Source organism: Acomys russatus, chromosome 1, assembly GCF_903995435.1.
Source record: "Acomys russatus chromosome 1, mAcoRus1.1, whole genome shotgun sequence".
Lineage (NCBI taxonomy): Eukaryota > Metazoa > Chordata > Mammalia > Rodentia > Muridae > Acomys > Acomys russatus.
The window spans coordinates 98,614,392-98,639,629 of record NC_067137.1 but is presented as its reverse complement, the minus strand read 5'-3'; the positions used below and the strand labels follow the sequence as shown (position 1 = coordinate 98,639,629).

The window sequence follows — 25,238 nt, the reverse complement described above, 5'->3', positions numbered from 1 at the left end:
ATAGCCAAATAGCTACAAGGGCAACAGTAGATCAAAGAGCGGGCCTGACAATGTACTTCTACCACAACATGTCAGCGTTGGAGGTGCTCTCTCATCCTCGGTTTGTTCTTTTAGTCTCAGAGAATCTTTGCTATATCCCAGTTCCAAGCATCTTGTAACAAACAATATTAGGGTAAAGTCTAGGGAACAAAAGACTGGCTGGGTATATTCCTTCATGTCTTATAGTGTTCCTACTTGCCTGTATAACTTTCTGAATTCTTTTCCTGATCTTGGTACATAACCACCACCAGTCTCTGGGGAATGTGCTATTGACTCTTGAATCTGTAATTGGGACCCTCATTTTCTCTTTGCACTTGATGATTCTACACAAATCTTTGCCTGATTGTAAGAGGGGCAAGTCTAGGCTCAGCAGCATAACAACTGAATGGCATGCATTTATTCATGGTTAACCAAGTCCTGGTCTTCAAATCTTGTTGTCTTTTACATGATGGAACTTATCTTAATGGATTTCTCCTCCGTAGTCACACTTGAGCACAGGAAGCCAAGGTGTAGAAAACAAGTACTTCCACCTACTATCTTGAATGCTTATCAAGTAGGTCATTAAAGGGATCAAAAGGAAACAGAAAATGAATGACACTACATATCATTTTGAGGTTAGAAGTTACATAGTCTGAAAAAGGCGCATCAGGCGTAGGCTGGCATGCACCAGGCACAGGCCGAAGCTGGAAGGTTTCGGGGACGTGCAGAGCAGACTACTATAGTGAAAACCTCACCAATGTCTCTTGAGACTATGGGATAAGTTATACCTATAGATAGTAACATAGAAGCCACTGAAATAACCTGGATACCACCTCTCTATGAATTTTATGTGGGACATTACTAATTCCTAGGATGTATGTCTCAGGAAACCCAGGCCATCCACTTGGAAACATACTTTTCCTCTACCTTAGCTTTTGTTATAAATTTATTTCTAGACAGGAGTTGGTGAGCGTATTCTTGTAGGAAGAGAAAAAGACAACTAGATCCTAAATAATATAGCAGAGAAAGGAATGGGAGTATTAAAAATGAGCATGGGAGAATTATGAGAAGGCAAAATAATACAGTAAAAATATTCCTGTCTTTAAATAGATCTCTGTCTTCTTCTCTGGGTTCAGCCAGTGCACTGTGTAATGGTAGCCAACTGACACGTCTTCTCCAAGGCTCGTCTTCTTCATACATATTTCTTCACAGGAATTAAAAAGAATGATTGATGTGGAACACCTGTACAACTGAATTATCTTTGCAAATGATAGTTAATGAGTATTCAGATATTTTCTCTTTGAATTTAATGACCGCTTATTTGGTTTAATAATTCAGATGCAGGGTAATTATCCTCTTGATATTAAAAAGCTGCTTATTCATTGGGAGGGGAGGGATAGAGTAAATGGTCAAGGAGCCCATCATCTTCTTGTGCTTCATTTATGTAGAGACTGGGTATCTACATCAAAGTTGTCATAGAATTGACCTTGAAATGTTGTTTAGATATCATCAGTCTGATCAAAAGCCTATGGATGGGCCAAGGCGGGGGCAGGGACCCCAGGAAGAATTACTGCTCCCTGAATGTATATGTTACCAAACTGATTTTTGAATATTTATGTTTAAGCCCCAGATTATTATTATTTTGTTGCATTTTAATTAATAACACATATATATGACAGAGCAAAAAGTTATCATTGGTAAGCTAGGCAGCTGATTCTCAAAAATAGTCACTAGGAATTCTAAAGGAAAATATTAAGTTTCTTCTTATTCATTAGGGAAAGAGGGAATTCGGTAAACACGATGAGATACATATACATTCCAACTTCTTGTATCCACATGAGATATTTAGTATTTTGTTAACAGAAAAGGTAGAACGTGGCAGGTCTGAGAACAGGAAGTAAGATTCTGTTCTTTCTACAAATGGATGACTCGGCACAACCCAGCAAACCCCACTGGGATCCAGTTTAATTATCTCTAAAATAGAGATGAATAGATTATTCCTTTATATCTTCCTCAAAGGGGTAATTTGAAAATGGAGGAAAAAAATTGATAAAATGCCTAAAATTTTCTGGACACAAGCAACACATAATTCAAGTCATTACGTTTCCCTAAAGTCCCAGCAGCAGCAACTCCTCTGTGGCAGTGGGGGGAGAGCATTATGCAACTCTGCATTGGCCCCATGGTCCATTGCTAAAATGGGTCTCTCCAAAAGTATCAGCTAGCCTCATTCCAAAATACTGGCATGCCTTTGTTCTGTCTTTTAACTGAAATTAAATTTCTGCCTGAAGAACAAAGGATATATTTAGAAGAAAGTCTTTTTTTTTTTTGGGTCTGTGTTAAAGTTTCCTAATTGAGAATCATATTCCATAAAATTACACAGCAGTATAAAGAACTGGTGAAATAGACAGGAAGGCTGGCTTCAAGGGGAAGGCTTCATTGTCCCAATATTTTCCATGCTTTCTCTCCACAGCAGGTACAAAGCCGGCCTTTCCACCACGGACATTCCATGTTCTTCCTCCTGTTCCACCTAGATATCTTTTCCAATCTTTATTTAGTAGGATACACACTCAAGTTATTATTGGTTTTAATAACCCAGATTCTCCTCCAATCTACGTTTAAATAGGATATACACTCAAGTCACTATTGGTTTTAGTCCCAACATTTTAGTTTTGCTGCAAGAGACACTGGAAGGAAATGACATGGATACGTCACAGCATTCATTGAAGGTAAATGGACAGAATCCCACCATATATACACCAATAAGACCTTTGAGTGTGTGCGTGTGTGTGTGTGTGTGTCTGTGTGTGTGTGTGTGTGTGTCTCTGTGTGTGTGTGTGTGTCTGTGTGTGTGTGTCTGTGTGTCTGTGTCTGTGTGTGTGTGTCTGTCTTCTAGAAAATAACAAGTAGCTACAAGGTAAACAGGAAAATTGACATAAACAACACACCTTTCTTAAAAACATTTATGGACAAAAGTAGTAAGGCCTGACCCATGTCACCTGCTATGATAAAAGGTGGGAACTGTCAACTTGATTGGGCCCAAAGTAACCAGGAAGATAGGTCTCTGGGCACATCTGTGAGGGATATTGATTAGCTTAATTGAGCTGGGGAGACCCGCCCACTTTGGATGGTGCTACTGGGATACTGGGATGTATAAGATGGGAGTGGTGAGCTGAGCACTTGCATGCGTGCATTCCTCTTGTCTTCTGACTTCAGACATAATGTAACAAGCTGCTTCAAGCTCCTGCTGCCTTGACTTTCCTACCAGGGTAGACTGTAAATCAGATCTGAGAGCTAAACTAAACGCTTTCTTCTAGATATTTCTTTTGCCATGGTATTTCATAACAGCAACAGGAAAATAAGTAGAAAGCACAGAACACAGTTTCCAGTCAGAGTTCAATTCAAGCCACACTGCACCAGGATTATAAACTGAACACGAGCACCTAGAGATGCTAATTTCTACATTATCTAGACAACCTGGTATGAAAGAGTGGTCAGTCAAAGTTGAAGAATTACATTTTTAAAAATCTCTATGTTTATAGCCTGCTATTCTTCCTCTGAGTGGTGCCAGTAATTAGTTTATCATGGAAACTCAGCTGATGAATCTCTACAAAGTATAAAAGCCTTCTGGGTTTAACCATCGAGTCAGGGGATATAGAAAAGAAAACCATCTCTTTTCTGGATGCACAATGAGAGTAGATAAACTACATGGGAAAACACATACTAATGTTAGGAGACATGAGAGAAGCAGAAGAGGCCTTAGAAGATTTCAGCAAGTGTTGTTGCCTTTGCATCTTCCCACTTAAAGGGATGAAGGACTTTTGATTCTGAAATGGCCTACACGTAAATGAAACAGAAGAAAACCCATTAGCCAGTCAAGACGGAGACCTGTAAAGTACATACCGGAAACCATGGGAGAAGACTACATACTAGATTTGATTTGCCTAAGTTACCACATATATAAAGAAAACCAGAAGGACAGGAAAGATGGTCAGTGGTTAGAACACTTTGCAAGCAAGCATGAAGCCTGGAGAGGAGATTGTATACCCAGAATGCCTATAAGTGCTAGGAACGTTGCCCCATCTATAATAGCAGTAATCTAAAGTCAGAGACAAAGAATCCCCAGCTCCAGCTGCCTAGTTAGATAAATTGTACTGCTGAGGTCTGGGCTCACTGAGAGACCCTGCTTTGATGAATAAGGTGGAGAGTAACTGGGGAAGACTGTCAACTTCTGTGTCACGTTTCTACATAAGCACATACACATATGCCTGCATACCTGTTAATATGCACATACAGATGTGCACCACACACACACACACACACACACACACACTCACACACACACACACACACACACACACTCACACACAAGAAAAAAAATCATCTGGTTTTCATGTGCTTTCTTTAATGAAAGAATGGCAGTATAACAGACACTATAATATACTGCTAAAGTACCCTGTACCTTCGCGTTTGCTGTCTGAGCTGAGTAGGAAAGAGAACTGCAATACACAGCCCTTGGCTGTCAACGCCTTCAGAATTTAGCCACATAGCTTCACTTTATCCATGGTCACACACTTTTACAAGTGACCCATACTCAATAACTTCCTGATGCATCAGTGTGGAGCACTGATCATCTTGACCAAACAATCCAGAGGCCATAGTAGCCTCTGTGATCCTTGTGGGTATAGCTGACAGTATTATTGCATGCTACCTTGGCTCAACTTCTATACAGCTTTGCTTCCTTCCTCACTCTCCCAAGAACACTTTAAATCACCCGGCATGCTAGCTTTCATCTCTGATATTGTTATTTGGGAACCCAACCGATGACAACAGCTGGCTTTTTATTCTTCTTCAATTTTGTGAAGCAAACAAATTCTGTGCAGTCTGATATTAAATAATTTAAGTCAATTAACCAGGCCAGTGATGACCAATAGAAGTAAAAAGCAAGTCAGATATAATTTTAAAATGTCTAGTAATTTTAATAAAATTAAAAACAAAGGAAAGTAAGTTTAATAATTTACTTACTTATCCAAATATTAGATATAACTATTTTAAACATGATCAAACTTTAAAAAAATTAAAATACCAGTTTTCAAATTTTCTTACAAAGTCACCAAAATCTGATGAGCACTTTATTTTTAGAGCACATCTCCATTCAAATATTAAATTTTTACTAAATGCTCTGTGTAGGAATTTGACAAAATTTATGATTGAAAAAATAATTCATATCCCAAATGTATTCTACATTCTTAAGTGTTTTGCAGTGACTAAATTGCATATCAGTTTCAAACTTCTGTTAAGTAAATCCAGTTTTGCAACCATACTAACCATATTTTTACCATTCCATAGACGTGAAGGGCCAAAATTATTCACATTGGGCAGGACTGAAATGTGCTAAATTTCATGTTCTTGGGTTACATCTGAATATTATGAACGCTTCAATAGTCAATCCATACAAAAGCAATAAGATGATACAATGAGGAGCTACCTTAATAATGGCATCAAAATGTAAGGATATGTCTTAATGAAATGAGTTACACAAGCATATGGAACTATCCATTTGGCGATAACGACGATTCCAAATTACAACAACAACAACAAATCTTGCCACTGACAAAAGTGTCAGCAAGAAATTTTTAAAAATTGGATGATCAACAAGAAGAAATGAACATAAGATCACATATTTAATATAAAGTTGCGCGAATAGAAAACCAGCCCTTGGTGCAGGATGCTACAAAGCTAAAGCCAACTCAGGAGAAGAGTAAACGCAGAGAGCAACAGGCCAAACACAAGGCAAAGGAGCTGAACGAACACAGGGCAAGATGAAGTTGAGCACATGCTCTAAAGCAGTGCTCCCCAACCTCCCTGATGCTGCGACCCTTTAATCCAGCTCCTCATGTTATGGTGACCCCCAACTATAACATTATTTTTGTTGCTATGCCATAACTGTAATTTTGCTACTGTTATGAATCATAATTGGAGATAAAGATTTGCCACAGGGGCCATAACCCACAGGTTAAGAACCTCTGTTTTAGGGCTATGTGCACCCTCAACACATAGATTGAGTAGTGAAATGGTGAGAGCAGTGCATCTATGAGACTTTTCAGCTATGGTAGCTAGAAAATATGTCCCTGAAGACAAGAAGGTAAGCTAAGACCTACAAGATAAACAGAAACAACCAGAGGAAGACACTTTGTGTGGAGTGTGCCAGGTAGTGCTTCATTTACCACAGCTTAAGCACTAAATAATTTAAGTGCTGAATAATCACATTTAAAGCTGCCCTTTTACATTTGTTTTAGTCTAAGTTGCAATGCTGTCTCAAATAGGGAGCCACGGCTTCTACTGACTGTATGACGTAGTTGTGATATTCTCGGGTAAGGGACCTGTTTGTGAGGAATGACCTTCACCTTGTGTCTCAATAAACATTTTAGGAATCATTGCTCAAATCAGAAGTTTTCCCAAGACTGCAGATTCCTGGACAGATGAAATAACTAACTTCCTGCACCCCTAGCCTACCTCCAGGGTTGTGCTTCATATATTATATATAAATTGTATATATAATACAGGATTTTCTTTGGAAATCTGCCTTCACAAGGTGTTTGTATACACCACCACCACGCCACCCCCAATCCCAGTTTTCCTAAGACTACATGCCACTGTGTGTTTCATTATGCAGGCATGGTTATCTGCAGCATTCTTTCATCCTTTAAAGCATCCTGGTGTAATGAAAAATTACAGTCACTTTTATTGTAGCCCCACTGCTTACCCTCAAAGAATAGAGGCCAGCCTGGTCTACAAAGCTAGTCCAGGACAGCCAAAGCTACACAGAGAAACACTGCCTCGAAAAAACAAAAAACAAAACAAAACAAAACAACAACAAAACAGAAAAGAAAAGAAAAATGAAAGAAAGAGAGAAAGAAAAAAAAAGAAAGGAAGGAAGGAAGGAAGAAAGAGAGAGACTAATTCTCTTAGCAGATCAGTCTGGAACATAAACACACACAGAGTAGTCTGTGTCTCCTGGGGGGCTCACAGCAAGATGCTACCTGCCAGAGGAGAGACCAAGAATGAAGAGTACAAGCAAACAATATGACTTACACTAAGCACCATGCTGCTCTCATTCAGGCCAGCAAAGTGGCTCTGAGTAGTACTATTATATTCCTTTGCCACCCTCTGGGCTGACCAGGGAGAGATCACTCCTAACAACAAGCCTGGAAAACTTTTGGCTTTCTTGACTCTCTACCTCTGTCTCTTCATTTCTTTTAGCGTGTTTTCCTTCTTACTCTTCATCTAACACAGCCAACATATCCCACTGGGCACCGTTGTCCTTAGAGCCCAAACAGCCAATGCAAAGTTCAGGTAAGGTGGGAAAAAAAAAATCTCAGGTCTGCATTTGAGCTGTCTGTAGAACTTTTTATTGGAGCCAGGCTCTATTTGTTTTAGAGACCAAGACTTACTGCTCAAGTGGTGGTGTGATGTGGAGTGGGATGGAGGAGAAGACAGCCATCCCATTATGCTGACCAGATTTTTATCACACATATTAGATATAATTAAATTCAATACGGAAATAAGCACGAGGAAGCCATCATTCAATGAATCAAAGTTCTGCTAGCTAAAATACCCTCTCCCGCATCCCTTAACCTTGCTTTTTCTGGCCTGCCTGGCGTATTTATTTCTACATTCACTTTAAGTTAAATCTGCACCAAAACAACCTCCCTGGCTCTACCCCAGCTTCTGAGAGCTAAATCTTTCTTTCTGTCCATTTCTTTAGTCCCAAGGCATTCTCTTAGAAACCACAGCAGACGATGTACATTTATACATCTGTCTTGTCTGTAAATTTCGAGCCACTTAAGAGGAGGACACTTTCATATCCATCTCCATAGCTTCAGTCTTTCAGCCTGCATGCAGTAGTCACTCAATAACTGTCCTCTGAATTTCACTGAAACCTACACATTCTGATGCCTTTTAGGGCCTATTGTTGAGGGAAGGAACGAATACGTTGAATTATGGCGCTATTACGTGGCTGTTTTATTATACAGCTATTTCCTAGCAGACAGCCCAGCTCTAAACTCTACATGAGAGATTCCATTTAGGGGAAACAATAGAAAATTGGAAAACTCATCTTGACAGTAAACACCGGAATGAATAATAGATGAAGTGTAAGGGCTATTCTTTCCTGGGCTCATGCGCATGTGTATACATGCACCCCACCACACATGACCATACAGGGTCATTTGACTGCAGCCAGAGCTGTAGCCATGAGAAGGTTACTCTGTAATTTGTCTTCTAAATAAAGGTAAGTTATTGCCCACTCCTTGCTACTGTACTCAGTATGGTGATAAAAATAAGCTGAAGGTGTATTGAGAAATACTTTACCTTCTCCTAAACTGTGAACTCCATCCTTAAAAATTATATTGCCATTACTTCCATGAAATTAAGTTAGAGTCACTCCTGACTTTAAAAGACAAAGAGCCTTATAAATATTTTCAAACTGTAGAGGCGCCTTTTGACCAAGTGTGTATTTTAGGGGAATAGTACTAGAAAAAATCTACAAAATTCACAGGTGAGAAACTTAAAAGATGTAACACTGACTACAAGAGCCTTCCATGCTAACCCTGCTATATGGCATTTGCAAATATTTGAAGGAAAATAAGTAAAGGTTTACCAATGAATGGTCAGACCCCACTTTGATTGGCTTGACTGTGAGTTAAACCTAAGTTCTGCTGATTTCAAAAAAGTGTCTATTTCCATTCTACACCCACTAATTCAGGTTGTAATGCCATAACAAATGTATATTTGATTTCTAAATAATACTGAAAATCTTTCTTCTTTCTTTTTGGATATGAGCTTGGGGGTAATAACTGGGACAGGATTGCATGGGGCCATAGGCTCACTCCAGTGGGTGGGACGTCTCCCTGTATTTGCACGCTGTTAAAGCTACTGTTTTCCCTCCTAACGAGTCCAAAGTCAGAACATGCCTCTGGCCAATGTCTTTCAGCCAAGCTTCCCGCAGGCTGAAGTAAGGTGAAAGGATGCTCCTCATAATGTCAGAGGATGCTGTCAGTTCCCATCCATTGCTCATTATCCTGCTTCCTCTACCAGGGTCCCTAACCTCTAAAAACTAGCCCCATTAATGGCTATAGTGAATTTCTCCTTATGTTTCTTCGCATGATCGCTGCAAATATTTGTCAGCTATTGTGAGTCCAAATATCTTGCCACAACACAAAATGCACCGTACAGCAAAGAGCTGCACTGGGCCATATTGTCAATGTGACTATCCTAGAACACACTCAACTTAAGCATTAGGTGACACTAAGTGTGCAGCACAGTGTGCTGGAGGTACAACAACGAAGTCTTCAGGATGCACGTTCCCAGGGGCAGAGTCACTTCTCCTGGGTTTAAAACGTTTGGATTCCATCTACCAGGATTCAGCTAGCGATGGGATGGGGAGGGGTTGACTTTAGTCACTGCACTGTAGGACTTGAGTGCCTTCATGAAGGAGGAACTTAATTGCTAGATCTTCGTTGCACTTTCTGCATATATTACAGGTGCCCATTTAAAATCTGTGAGGAAATAGTCACACACTCAAGAGCCGCAGCATGTCTACTGTCTCTTTTCCCCTCAGTAGTAAACTCCTCTAAAACTGTACAAAAGTGAGTAACCAAAGGAAAGAGCTGATCAACAAAGTGAGAAAAAAAGTAAAAATGCTGAAAGAGAGACTTAAGTTGGAGGTAAGTAGAGTTTATAGAGGCTGCTGCTGTGAATGGTGGGGTGCTGAAAGAGAAGTGACCAGGGCAGCCTTTGGCCAAAGCATCTTTCTAAGATTCAGGTTTGATTCCTTATGTAAGAGTCGGCATTCACGCACCCCCATTTATATTAGCAAAGAAAGCTCTTGTGTCTGAAATTACAATACATCAGTCAAGTTGTGGTCCTGAGGTCGTATGACACACACATCAGCATGGAGGAAGGGGTCTGGAAGCAGGAACTCTCAGTTGTCTTGAAAAGCTACTTGGGATATTGTCCCATCCCTCATTTCTGGATCCAGGAGCCTAAATCGATGGCTCACTATAACACAGTTAAATGGATTTCATGCCATCAGCATAGTGGGAACACTTTTTCCTAACGTCTTGAAAGATCTGCAAGCCCATATTCTCTTAGAATTGTGTGTGTGTGTGTGTGTGTGTGTGTGTGTGTGTGTGTGTGTGTTTTCTGTATTCTACCCATAATGCACACAGTAGAGAGGTCCTGAGCAAATTCAAGTGACAGGTCCTCTGCTGGTCATTTTACCCAGAGTGCAGTGCATGGAAGCAAAACTATGACACAATAATATTGCCCTAAATCCTCCTTATTCTAAAGGGAGGTATTGGTGTAAAAGGACAATATATCCACGTTGTAAAGAGTAAGTCACTTTTAGGATTGTATCAATATTTTGTATATAAATGTTCAAGGAGGATTTAACCAATACATAGTTATTTCCTGGAAGAATTTTTTCTTTCATTACTTAAAAATTTTGGCACTTCATTTTTTCCTTGTTTAAAAAATTAACTACGCTCAAAGAGTGAGGGTATGTGTTAAAAACTAAGACTGCATCGTGAGGAGGATTCCTCAATTTTAGAGTAGATTCTGGGTACATAGGTATACTTGGTGAATTATAATCCTATCCCCTACCTCATGTTCCTATAGTTTGATTTTTCCATCAGCCTGTGTTATGAAAATCCAGGGATATTTATTGTATACTGCCCAGCTAGATAAAAATCATAAGGTGGAACGAGCCAGCAGTTTGTAAGAAATTACCTAAAGTTGTGCCTTTCTCCTGGGGAAAACTCAGGGTAAGCTCATGCCCTTTAAGAGAAATCTATTTTTTAACCTTGTATTTATTGAATGTAAGAAACAAGATGGCTACTGCTAACACTCTCATGCAGCATACCTGGAGTTTTGTTTATTTTACCACATAGGATACAAAGTCTTCTCCATGAGCCTAGAGTATTTACTGTTCCTGAAAAACGAATCAATAAATATCAAAGCTCTAAAGGCCTCCTAAAGGAAATTTGACTAGCTAATCTGTGGTAATATGAACACTAAGGATGGTTGATTAACAAGACAGTCACTTATTGTTTTTATTTTCGGTGGCATATATAAAGTTCATGAAAGATGCATAGTGATGCTCCAAAAAGCAAATAGAAAGTATATTTTTGCCATCAAATATAACAATAACAGGAGTGTCGATATGAGAGAATATATTTAATTGTCAGTGATTTTGGTATGGAGAGCACTAAGAAAATATTGAGCCTCTATGTTTTAGTTTGGTCCTTGTGTTGGAGCCTGGTTAGGAGCTCCTGGATGAGCACAGAAACATGAAGGAAAATATCAGTGAAGGTGTATTCAAAGCGTACTGGGTAAGGAAGAGGAATTGAGTCTGGCTAGGGTGGCACTTCATGGCTAATGGCCTGGTAGAGAGGGGCTCAGTACAGCCTCCTAGGATGAACATCGATGAAACAGTGAGAGGGAAGATGGATGCTGGATTCATTCTCACCTATGGGGAGATGAAACCTCTGGAAAAACTTTGATTTTTACTGTTTCCCTTTTTATCAGAATATACACTTTTAACAATGATAAATAAAGTACAACATCTAACAATGCACATCAATCATACAATATCACCAAGAACCACTTTGAATAATTCAGGTAGGTGCTAAATACTTGTGCAATCTCAGCACTCAGCAAGTAGAGGTAAGTAGATTGTAGGGAGTTTGAAGGCAGCCTGGTAGGCTAGCCAACACTGCACAATGAGAATGTCCCAAAGCAAACAGCAACAAAAACCTTAGACGTGCGACATTTGGAAATTAACTTTAAATTTCTTAGAGGAATTTATCATCTCTGTGAAGTTTTCTTAAAGACAAACTTTTGGGTTTGCCTTTTGAAACGAGATTTAGACAGGTTGACCAATGAGAAAGAGAAACATAGTTCTAATCACATCTCTCCCTGAACATGCACCTCAGACTCCAAAGTATCCACTGTAGAATTTCCAGTCCATTGTGTTTCTGTTAGTACTGCTTATTTAAAGTTGGATTTATAGTCTTCCAGAACTAAAAGAATAGAGAAAAACTTCTTAGGGGGGTACATCCAATGAAGTAACAAAATGAGGTTTGTGATATGCTGTAAATACTTTCCCAATAATTATTTTAAATATAAAGTGTCTTACTTCTATACCTAATCAACTGTGTCCCCTGTAAAAGTCAGGTAATACTGCCTCAACTTGCTTAAAACAGCAAAGGCCCTTTCTGGTCCATTGTGGGTGGGCTGGAGGCTTTCCTAGGTGTTGCCATGGTTACCGTTCAACAAGGGGAGCTGAGTAAAAGGCCACTATCTGCATTCTGCCACAGTGAGGGAAAGAGTGTTACAGAAAGGCTCACTTGAGCACTTAAATGTTTGGCTTGCAAAAGACTCACATGGCTCTTCTCATCTCTCATTAGCTAGACATAATCACATGGCTCCATTTAAGGCGACAAGTTCAAACTTACTGTGTGTTCAGTGCATGCACAAGAAGAAATACTCTATAAAGTTTGTTTTGCTCAAACTCTCACAACTACAATAAAGCTATAAAGCCATCCACACTTTCTCAAAAAGGATACCAAATTCAGAGATAAGGGCACAATTTTGTTGAGGAGAAGAGTTTTTGCTTTTGTTTTCTCCATCCAATGAATGTGGATGATTTGTGCTCCCCACTGGGATGAGCTTTTTCCTCCTCTCTACTCAAATGCCAGGGCCTCAGCATGGGTCTGCTCCAGAGATTTCCGTGAATGTCTGCCCTGAATCCTTGAGATGGCTCTGTCTTTTTTTTTTTTTTTTTTCACAAGAAAACTCAGACAGTGCTTTCCACTATTATTGGTACCTCTGCACCCTCACTGGATAAAAAAGCTTACCCTCCAAACACTGCCAGGCTCTGGGTTATCCCCTCTCCTCACATGGACCACATTGTGGTGAGAGTCTCTGTCAACCCTAACAGTGCCTTTTTTCTTATTTTCTTTCCTTCAGGGCTCACCTTAGGAGGAGATGTCTCCTTCAATCTCTCTGATGCTGAGAGATTAATAAGTAGATTCTGACAAATGCTAGAATAGGTAGAGAGCTGCCCAGAACTAGAAATGATTTCTATCCTTGTAGTTTTTATCCATATTAAGCCACCAGCTATCTCTACCCATCACATCTGTCCATGTACTTTAAAAGATGACATTATAATTTTTTGCTACATATACTATTTTTGGTAAAAAAAAAATCTCAAAAATAGAAAGTTCATGACCTGAGATATAAACTTTTATGGAATAGCTAATTAGCACTTATTTTACAATATCTAGGACCAGAACGGGTCTTGCACATTTTATTATCAGGCTGATATAACCTCTATTTTTATACTTACTTTAAAATTAAAGAGAGCCTGTACCCTTCTGTGAGATCATATTTTCATTTAAGTTCTTTCCTCCATATAGATAGCTACACACACACAAACACACACACACACAGGATCCAATATACATATAATACCATTATGGTGATTAGGAGGGTATGAGGGTGAGGGTGAGAATGGCCCTCATATATTCATATACTTGAATACTTGGTATCCAGTTGGTAGAACTGTTTGGGAAGGATTAGGAGGCATGGCCTCTCCTCTCCTCCTCCTCCTCCTTTCTTCTTCTTCTTCTTCTTCTTCTTCTTCTTCTTCTTCTTCTTCTTCTTCTTTTCTCTCTCTCTCTCTCTCTCTCTCTCTCTCTCTCTCTCTCTCTCTCTCTCTCTCTCTCTGCCTCCTACTTGCAGATCAAGATGTGAACTCTCAGCTGTTCCTACCACCATGATTTTGCTCTTCCACCACAGACTCTAACAGTCAGAAACTGTAAAACCAGTTGAACGCTTCCTTTTATGAATTTCCTAAGTCACAATAATAAAGAGTAACTAAGACAATCACTAAAACTGCGTGTGTTAGGACCCTTTATGAACTGTAAAGGTATTTACAATGTATAATGAGATACAGGGAGAATTTGAAAATAACCAAAAGACCTGAGGAAAACTATCATTACACACATGGCTACTATCTGAAAAATATTGCTAGGATATACATTCTAAGTCAGGAATCATTTTATTTTAGTAACGTGTGTCTAGTGCTTCCAATGGGGAGTACCACAGAGTATGCACATAGTGGTTTTTACTAAATAAATGAATCTACTTTCTTCTCAGTAGATAAAGGAATACAGATTATTGCTCCAACCAGTTTTCTCATGTTGCCCAATAGAGAACATCACCATGTGTAGAGGGATATGAGTTGCAAACAGTTTTGAGAAGGCGTGAAGAGAAAGGGGAAGGATTGAAGAGTGTAGAACTTGAGCATCACTGCCATCCCATATTATTCTTTCCTGGGAAATTGAGTGCTTCTATCCCCTTACATCTTCTGCTGTGCCTTTCCAGCATGCTATCAAGATAAATAGACACTGAGGTGAAAATGAAGTCTCCTCCAGTTCCTGTAACTATTACATGGGAAATGATGCTTTCCTGGTACTTCTGACCTAGCTTTCATTTAACGACCATTCGCAGACCTGAGAAACATTACCATTAAGAGGGAAATAAGCAGGGAGCACTCCATCAGTGATCAAAACAATGTCCATTTCAAAAAGCATGCTGGCCTCCTTGTTTTGAGAATGATGCAGCCATTCACTTTGATGGGAACTGTGGCCAAACCTCACACCTCCCAGTCTCATAGGAGTCTTGAACATGCAAATAGTAACTAAGCCAGGGTTTTATGAGCATGCTGTATTTGTAATGAGGTCGGCCTGGCAGAGCAAAATGCTGCAGTAATTTTGCTTTCATTATAACATAGAAATGGAAGCTACGGAAGGAGAAAGGGTATGAAGGAGAGAGTGAGCAGTCTGCAGATGTCTCTGTAATGAACTCCCACAAAGAAAATCTCTCCCCTGTGTCTACTTCCATTAGCGAGCTGCAGGGCTTCTAGAGGACATTACAGCTCTGCTTTAATGGCAGACCACACCCATCATTCCCTGGAGACACAGGGATAATGTGGATGGTCTTTTCTTCCCGCCCAGGTCTTTGATGTTCTGGAGGATGTGTTTTGTTATTTGATAAACCTAAGTTCTGATAACCATGTTCCCACAGCAGCCCAATTTCATTTCAGTGTGACAGTGACTTGGAGTGAGAATTTAGTTGTTAAAGCCTATCTTCACACATTACTTAATTAGACCAGCTATAATCTAAATGCCTTTGAATATATCCTTATTATTTGTCTGTAAGAGTGTGTGTGTGTATATGTGTGTGTGTGCATGCACATGTGTTCATGTGTGTGTGCACATGTTCATGTGCATATGCATGTATGCACATGTACAGGGGTGTATGTGTGTTTGCATATGGGCATGTACATATATGTGTGTGCATGTTTATGAGTGTGAAGGTGCACATGTGGGTTTAGATGTAAATAAATGAGTGTACTAATGCATGTGGAGATCAGAGGCCAAACTGAGTACTGTTCTTTGTATACCATTCATCTTTGCTTTTTGACTGGGGCCTCTTATTAGCCTGGAACTCATTGATTGGATGAGGCTGGCTGGCCAACACTCTGAAGATATCTACATTTCTCTACCTTCTTCATGCTGGGATTATGAGTGTATAGCACTATACCTGGTTCTTTTTTTTTTATGTGGGTGCTAGAAATTGAAAATAGGTTTCATGCTTGTATAGGAAATACTTTCATCAGCTGAGCTTCCTTCTCAAGCCCTTCCTCAACATAATCATCAGTTTCCAGAGGTGCATAATAGATACGTTGATAAAATCTACTACACATGTTTACTACATACATGTTTACTACACGTGGCACACAAAGCTTCTGCTGGTGTTTAATGGGAGCTAAATGGTGGCTACTCTTTATATTGCTATCAGCATCTGAAAATAAGGACGGTATAACATAAATATCATTTCCACCAAAACCAAAATATATTATGGCTTCCTATAAAACAAAGAGAATAAAAGAATCATTCTATTTGTGAGATCATATTTTTGTGTATGGTCACAGTTTGAAGCTTAAATGATGGGGTTAATATTTTATCTAAGAAATCTGTATTAAAGTCTAGGCAAAATGATACATTTACTTCTCCTTGGAATGTAAGTATGCAATTTTCCTATTATAATACCTTACGAGACAAGGATTTTGCTGAAAATGTGTGAAATCCCCAATTTACTGCCAGACAAATATCTGAATCATACATTTGATTTTATACTTCCGTTTTGAAAGGTATTATCTTTAATCATTTGTATAAGTAATGAAAATCAAAAGGTGTAATGATACCTTATCAAGTATCTCTAAGGGAAATAAGGTCTCCTATCAGCTCAGTTTGGTGAAAACTAAACTCATGAGGCTGGTGGCTCATTCGGTTGATATTTTATCAGGCCGTCGGAAATCTAGGCCAGACACAAGAGTAATGTCTTATTTAAAGATAATCACTTAGGGAGTCATTTCCAGAGATGTGACAGTTGAAGCTGAGTGTGCCCAAGATGAACAAGAGAGACTTATGTCCTGATGAGAATACAAGACCACTCTCCTTGGAGAATGGCTGCATTCAAAGGAGAACTTCTCAATCTTAGCCTTATTGGAATTCTGTTATGGCTAATTCTTTATTGCAAGGAAATGCCCTGTGAATTGTAGCATGTCAAACACTGCCTCTGGCCTCTATGTACTAAATACTAATGGTAGCCGACCCTGTAACTCCCACTCTTTCTCCCTATCTCCTGGGTAACTTTGATAACTCAAAATGTTTATTGGGCGAGGGCAGCATTGTTCTGGCTAAGAACTACTCATTTACAGGTAAAGTGTAGGTAGAACTAGGAAATGTGACTAAAAATTTCAATGGGACATAAAAGCAAGAAACTATGGGACCAAATGGCCCCAAAGGAAGTATTGAAAAATAATGATGAAACCATAATTCTTGAATTGTGATCTCCAGGCCTCTGGGGTGAGCCTCATCTGAAAAGTTGTTATGAGTTTGATTCTCAAAGCCTACCATAGAGCAGGTGAGTCAGAGACTCTGTGTTGAAGGCTCAGAACCCCCTGGCTTAGGAAGCCCACCAATGGTTCCGATATAGCACAACCCTGGGGAGCTTTGATCAAGAGGAGCAGTTTTACATTGAAGAAGTCCTGTAGGAAAGGTCAGCTAATCATTAGGAGGTCCAATGGCAGCAAGTCAGGGGAACCACACTCTCAGTGGAGCTTAAGCAAATTGGATGTCTCCCAAAAAAGTAGGGCATGAGGAGGTGGAGGCAAACCGAGGACTACTTTTATAAGATATGAGTCATGATGTGAAGGGAAATGGGATAGCAATTTTAACATTTTACATTGTCAAAAGAAATTTTTATTTAAAGGAAATGGTCACTCCCATGGCTAGTGTGTATAAATATATAGGATCCATTCTTCTACTAAGGGACACTTAGGCTGTTTCCATGTTCTGGCTATTATGAATAAGGCTGCTATGAACATGGTTGAGCATATGTCTTTGTTGTGTGCTGGAGCATCTCCTGGGTATATTCCAAGGAGTGGAATAGCTGGGTCTTGAGGAAGCCCTGTTCCTAGGTTTCTAAGAAAGTGCCAGATAGATTTCCAAAGTGGTTGTACCAGTTTGCATTCCCGCCAGCAATGAAGAAGTGTTCCTCTTTCTCCACATCCTCGCTAGCATGTCGTGTCACTTGGACTTTTTATCTTAGTCATTCTGATGGGTGTAAGATGGAATCTCAGAGTCATTTTGATTTGCATTTCTCTGATGACTAACGACGTTGAGGATTTCTTTAAGTGTTTCTCAGCCATTTGATATTCCTCTGTTGAGAATTCTCTGTTTAGTTCTGAGCCCCGTTTCTTAATTGGGTTATTTGGTTTCGTGGTGTTTAATTTCTTGAGTTATCTATATATTTTGGACATTAGACCTTTGTCAGATGTAGGGTTAGTGAAGATCTTTTCCCAGTCTGTAGGCTGTCGCTTTGTTCTGTTGACAGTGTCTCCTGCTTTACAGAAGCTTCTCAACCTCATGAGGTCTCATTTGTTAATTGCTGAACTTAAGGCCTGGGCTGTTGGTGTTCTGTTTAGCTGTGGTATATTTACACTATGGGATACTACTCAGCTATTAAAAACAAGGAATTCCCGAAATTTGTGGACAAATGGATTGAACTAGAAATGATCATAATGAGTGAGTTAACCCAGAAGCAGAAAGAGTCAAATGCTATATAATCCCTTATATCTGGACACTAGCCCAAGGAGCATTTCTCATGAAAGTCTTCACTTACCAGGAAACTGGGACAGAGGGGAGGACATCCTATTGGGACTTTAGGTGAGAGAAGGATGGGAGAATGGGGAAATAGAAGGATCCAGAGTATCCTAAAAACCTACAAGAGTAACATTATGATGGGCAGGTCTGGGCCCAGGGGTCCTGCTTAAACTATGGCACCAGCCAAGAAAAATACATGCAGTAAACTTCGAACCCTTACTCAGATCTAGCCAATAGACAGGACATTCTGCACTGTTGAGTGGAGAGTGGGGACTGACTTTCACACGAACTCTGGTGCCCCATATTTGACCATGTCCCCTGGATGGGGTGGCCTGCTGGCACTCAGAAGGAGGAAAGCAGGCTACTAAGAAGAGACGTGATACCCTCTGAGCATATACAGGGGGAGGAGGTCTCCCTCAGTCAGAGTCATAGGGGAGGGGAGTAGGGAGAAAGCGGGAGGGAGAAAGGAATGGAAGGACGCAAGGGATGGGATAACAATTGAGATGTAATATGAATAAATTAATAAAATATTTTTTAAAACACTGGAAAGTGAGAGCAGAAGATTCAAAGTTTGTGGGGATGGCTGGCAGATATACTAAGGAGAGGGCCATCACTCCACTCTCTTCCATGTACATGCCTAAGGCATTCAAAATGTTCACCGAACAATAAGCCTGGAAGTAGACCAATCTGGGATATTTAATACAGGTTGGAGAAAAGTAATATACCTTAATTAAGTGTACAAAACTTCATTCTGGTCAGTGTGGGCCATGCCGTGGTCTAGTGCTATAATTTTCACCAATGGGGTTCTTCCAAGAGACATATGCCAGGGTCAGGAGATATTTGAGATTTTTTACATGTGGAAAGGGAGTACAATGGATATCAATTGGATCCACCTCAGGGATGATATCAAACATCCTATAATTTAAAAGCAGATGCTTACAAGAAAATTCTTTGACTTCAAAAATTCATTGTTCATAGGATGACAAGTACAAGTATTCTGGAAGAAAACAAACTCATGTCTCAGTCTATCACACAGACTTTAGGGAACAGTGATAAACAGATTGGGATTTGAATCTCTAACTTTTGCCTAAGCTTTTTCATCATGGTCCTTCTACTAAAATGAAGTGCTTGGGGCTGGAGAGATGCCTCAGTGGTCACGAACACTGGCTATTCTTCCAGAAGACATAGGTTCAATTCCAAGCACCCATACTGCAGCTACAACAGTCTGTAACTCCTATTACAGGGGACCCAACATTCTCATACAGACATACATGCAAGCAAAACACTAATGTACATAAATTAAAAATTAATTTTAAAAAGATGTTTATTTCATATATCTGTGAATTCCATCTTATTTCATCTCAAAACATCTATTTTTAATTATAATGTGTGTGTGTGTGTGTGTGTGTGTGTGTGCGCGCGCGTGTGCGCGTGTGTGTACACAACACATGGGTGAATGTGGAAGCCAGAACTGACGTTAGAATGTTAACCCCCAATTGCTTCTCTCTCACTGGGTCTGGAACCCCTTGTTTCATCTATGCCAGCTAGTTAACGAGCCCCAAGACCCTTCCATCATACACATATCCTTTTTCCACTGTAGAAAACAGTGTTCATGTTACCAATGTGTGCTGTCATTAATCCATCTCCCAAGCCTCTTTTAATTCTATTGCTGTATGCTTTGGTCTGTGTTAGGCCCATACTCAAATATATTTTCAGACTATACATCATTATACATACTTTACTTGCTTATGGTCAGTAGGATACATTTCTGGATAAAGCCAACTTTGCAGACTAGCCTGGTTCCTGTCTGAGGTACTGCATCTTACTTCTTCTAAATCCTAAAAATATATCTACACAACACTTCTAAAAGTGCTTATTTCTCTTTTCTGAGTTCACGTGGTCAGCTGAACAAGTCAACAAAGATGCCAGTTTTTTTTGCATTAATCCTGTATCCTAGTGTATTCATTCTAAGTTTGAAGAAACAAGACACACAACAGAGAACTGTGCCAACAATTACAGAAGGAAGGAGCAGACAAGGGTCTGCTTGTTTGAAAGATCTACTGCTTACAATATTGCTGCCAGCCAGGCTTCAAGGCTCTTGTACAACTGAAAGCAAAATGCATTATTCCTTCCTTTTCTTGCCAGCTCACTCCCACATACTGAAATATGTGTAACCACAAGGTGGCTAGTGTGATAAAACGAAAGGCAGAAGTAGGTGCTTGGGAAAGAGAGGCTGGCAACCCAAAGAAGGGTGAGTTTTGCAAAGTGTTACTTTCTAAATATCTTCCCTTGGAACATCTAAGATTAATGGGTAAGTGTAGGAAGTAAGAATCTGTTGATATTTTAGTCACTTTTATGTACTTAGTGTATTGCATAAAAATAAAATTATTAAATGCCATAATTAAATGATTACTCAGAAGAGGATTATATTAGATTTTGTGAATGCTGCTTAAAATGGGGTGTAATTTCTTTAGGCTTCTGTTTCTTAAAGTTTTGAGTAGTTAACTTTGACATGCATACCATGCATCCTTTTGCACTGTGAAAAGCAGACTTTCAGGAAGAATGGCTATAGAACAAGTCATACTTAGGGTCACCCATTATTTCTTCTCCAAAGCTTCCTTTTCCCCTTATAATATGCTTTTTTCTTTATTTCCAGTGGTTTGATTTATTCTTTAGATGTACACAATATACTTTTTATCTATCCACGCCAACATCAACTGAAGGTGGAGTTGAGTACTAATAGCCCAATACCTACCTCTCATTAAAACTTGAAGCACATCAGTTTTGTGTGCATCCTCCTGGCACCAGTAGCCACAGGGGCATAAAAGTGTCATGGGGTAAAGATATCTACTAATGAAATTTTATGTCAGACAGTGAGCATTGCATGTTTTAAGTTAGGATATTCTGGGGGCTTAACAATGATATTAGGGAACAATTCATGCCTTCTTATCCTCCTGGGGTATTTGCCTTTGGAATATAGCTCCACTATTTTTGTTCCTTACCCAGAATTCTTAGACTGTATTGGCGTTCATGGTTCTCACCTATTAAATTTCTACTCCTTTCTTCTTGCTCTAGTTATTGAATAAATTCTACTGGGTACTATTTGATTGACAGGAGAATTACATGTAATTTTTCTTCTTTCTGTTAAACTGTAGAATGCAGATCCAAATAATGAAGTTAACATACTGAAGTACAACATTGATTAGACCATGGCCCATGTCACTTGTCATCACTAATCCATGCCCTGTTCATTCATCACTATACTAAGTATTTATTATGTGCTTACTATATGGTATCCATGTCCTGTTCATTCATCTGTATACTAAGTATTTATTATATGCTTATTATATAGCATCTACCGTTCAAAGCACTGGAAACAAATCAACAAAGAAGCAAATCTAACCCCAGTATGCTCATGACACTGATACTCTTACCGGTGGAAGCCACTAAATTCATTCTGAAGGCAAAAGTATTGTTGTCCATTGCTTCAGATAATGTAAAACCAAATCAGGAAAAGGACAGCTTTGGCAGAACATTGGCCTATGCCACTGGTTAACATTAATCACCAACATGCTTTTTATAGTTCAGTACATGCGTATATGTGTTCTTTCAATACATGGCTCTATGATGTAGCTTAAATGTAACACATGTTTATGTAATAAAAACAGCTATTTCTTATTTTACAATTGTTAATTTTGTATATATAAAAATTTTCATGCTATATGATTTCCATTGCTCTTTCATATATTATTGTCACAGAAACCTACAATTCACAGATTTTTTTTTATCCAGGTTGTTATTTTTCAGGCACTGAAAATGTAGGCCAACGCTTATTTTCAAGCATTTGCATGATAGATGATACTTTCAAGTATATTTAGTTCCTTTAAACTCAGGGTAAAATATTTAATATCCAAAATTTTTGGTGGAGTTGCTAAAAGAGCTACCTGAAAGTATGTAATACTTAACAGAGACAGTGAAGTAAGGAAACACTTAATGAATACACAGCAGGATTCTCACACCCACCAGATTTTATCATGGAACACAAAGCTGCTAAATTCTCAGAAGTCCAGAATAAATCTATCCAAATATTTGTCTCTTTCTTGTATGGGATTTAAGAGGAGAGTTTTCTAGTATTGGGACTCTGAGGTACCAATTCAATAGTCTCAACCTTCCCTTTCTCTGATGGAGACTTTTCATTTAATTTTACAGGGTGTTGGAGACAAAGATTCCCAAACTCTGACTTATACAATTTATGTAAAGAAAGAAATACATTATCAAGCAAAGTGCATAATAGGAAACTCCTGATATCAGCATCTGGCCTCCAATTCCATGTGGCACAGTGTACAAACACATGAACACATGAATATAATAAACACACACACACACACACACACACACACACAAAGAGGAAAGATACAGCTAGTTCTTCCAAAATTGGTAATCTGTCAGCCAACTGATAAAATTAATTTATTAATCTCTAAACATCATGGCATATCAAACCCCATTTAAATCTGGGAATAAATAGATATTCTTAATGGAAGTTACCAACCAGTCCACACTTTGTTACAACACAGCATGAAGTTACCATAAGTAAGATGCTAAAGATGAAAAATAATTGAAGTAAATTTAAAACTGAGGAACTCCTATATGAATGAGTAACACTTTTTTTTCAAGGCAGGGTTTCTCTGTGTAGCCTTGGCTGTCCTGGACTCGCTTTGTAGACCAGGCTGGCCTTGAAGTCACAGCGATCTGGCTGCCTCTGCCTCCCTGAGTGCTGGGTTTACAGGTGTGTGCCGCTGTTCCAAGATTTGAGTAACACATTGCATACATTGAAAAATTATGGGTCCTTGGAAAGAAATTCTCATAGTAGCCACAGTAGGGAGGATTATTTAGAAATGATGAGAAAAACAAGTGTTTCAAAGGTATCTGTCTGAAGATATTTAGGATCATAGTGCCAGGTTTTTGTTACCTTAACATGATGGTTGCCCGTCGTGATGGTGGGAATGAAAAGCCCCTCATAGTGTTAGGCATTTGAACACTTGGTCCCAGTTGATTATATGCGTTTGGGAGACTTACCAAGTACAGCCTTGTTGGAGAAAGGATGTCCCTGGTCATGGGCTCTGGGGGTTAAAAAACTCACACCATTTTCAGCTTGTTCTCTCTGTGTCGTGCATTTTACTCATGAAGTGAACCATAAACCCAAAGAAACCCTTTGTTCTATATTATAGACGTTCTTATCCTTCTAACGGCTCAGTGGTCCTCAGCCTTCCTGATGCTCTGACCCATTCCTCATATTGTAATGACCCCTAACTATAAAAGTATTTTTGTTGCTTTTTCATAACTATATTTTTTCTATTCTTTATGAATTGTAATTTAAATGTCTGTGTTTTACAAAGGGGCTGAGACTCACAAGATGAGAACCAGTGTCTTAGTCATGATAGTTTATCATGACAATAGAAAAGTAACTAATGGAGAAGAAAGTATGGACTACGCTAGTGTTCCAAGTACACTCAAGAAACAGAGTGGCACATCTGACTCTCCTACTTTCCCTTCTTCTGTACTGCATCACAAATGTCTTTCCTTTCCACAGAGTCAAAAAAAAAATAAGCCTCTTTCTTCCTTTTAAGTAATTTTGGAATGTGTGTACATTATTATTTTGTACTAAACTAAAAGCAGAAAACTGATTCATTTTAAGAAAAATCTGATCCTATTTGGTGCTACTCAAAAAAAAAAAAAAAAAAATGCTGCATCGTACTGTGATCACCAAGGAAATAGAAAAGTTTAAGACTGCCATTTATTAGTTTGGATTTCAAGCTTCAAGTTTCAGGTGAGCTTCGCGAATATTCAGTGTCAAAAGAAAAGCTATCACTTTCACAGCTCTCATATAACTTCTTTGTTTGTCATATACATATATATATCATATATATGGAAAATATATGGGTTTGTAACTAGTGCATCATTATTTTTGTTGTGCATCAAAGTCTGAGAAAAACAGGGATGCTCTCTATTTTTGGAGGATAGAGCAAATCCTGGAAAGCTGACCATATTCTTGGGATTATGAAAACATTTGCTGATGCTAAGTGCATAACAGACTAGTTTCATTTTAAGTAAAAAGGAATTGGTCTGTCTGCAACTTGACGAGTATTCCTGTAAAATGCTGTTTTTGAAAATGGCTAGGAGAAAAATGATCAGGGCTTGGTTTGAGAAAAAAAATGAGTAAGGTTTCTTACAGATTAAACTTGAAAGTATAGGTCTGTCTTCAACTCAAGGTCATCCTAGGGACATATTCTCTCTCTCTCTCTCTCTCTCTCTCTCTCTCTGTCTCTCTCTCTCTCTTTCTCTCTGCTCAGAGTGACACATATTCTCTCTCTCCCATGTGTAAAAACTCTACCACTTCACAATTCAGTTCCAAGACAACTTTCACTGGGCTTTTGTTTGTGATATAAGAAGATGGCAACCACATTTCACCATTTGCTTTAACAAATTTATATTGGTCCTGGCAAAATAAAACATGTATTTAGTTCCAAGTGAAGCTTAATCTTTGGTCATTGAATTAGGCATTCCAAGTCAAATAAAGCATATTTTTTGTTTCCACCGCTGCATGCCCCATCTCAGGAAACACTGCCATTATCCACTCAACTTTAGAGTCAGAAACTAAATAGACATCTATCCTCAGTTTCCTTATTCTTGCTCATTAACACTCCCTCCTCCCCAGTTCTATATCTACAAACTCCAGGAAATGGCTTTCTTTGTGTAGCAGACCACATCCAATGTGCCTGCTTTGACCCACTGCTGCTACCAAGGCTTCCTAAGTGACTTCCTCTCTATGCTTTTCTATAAGTCGGTTTTCATAAAGGAACAAAAGTTCCCTTTCAAAATATGAATTGGGCTCTGGCAAGATGGTTCGGTTGCTAAGAGTGTTTA

The 25,238-nt window shown here is 39.0% G+C and overlaps 1 protein-coding gene across 32 annotated transcripts in view; it reads right to left on the bottom strand.

Moving 5' to 3' along the window:
• Nrxn3 (neurexin 3) overlaps positions 1 to 25,238 on the bottom strand; it is a 1,522,640-nt gene that overhangs the window by 654,794 nt on the left and 842,608 nt on the right. The window lies entirely within an intron of this gene.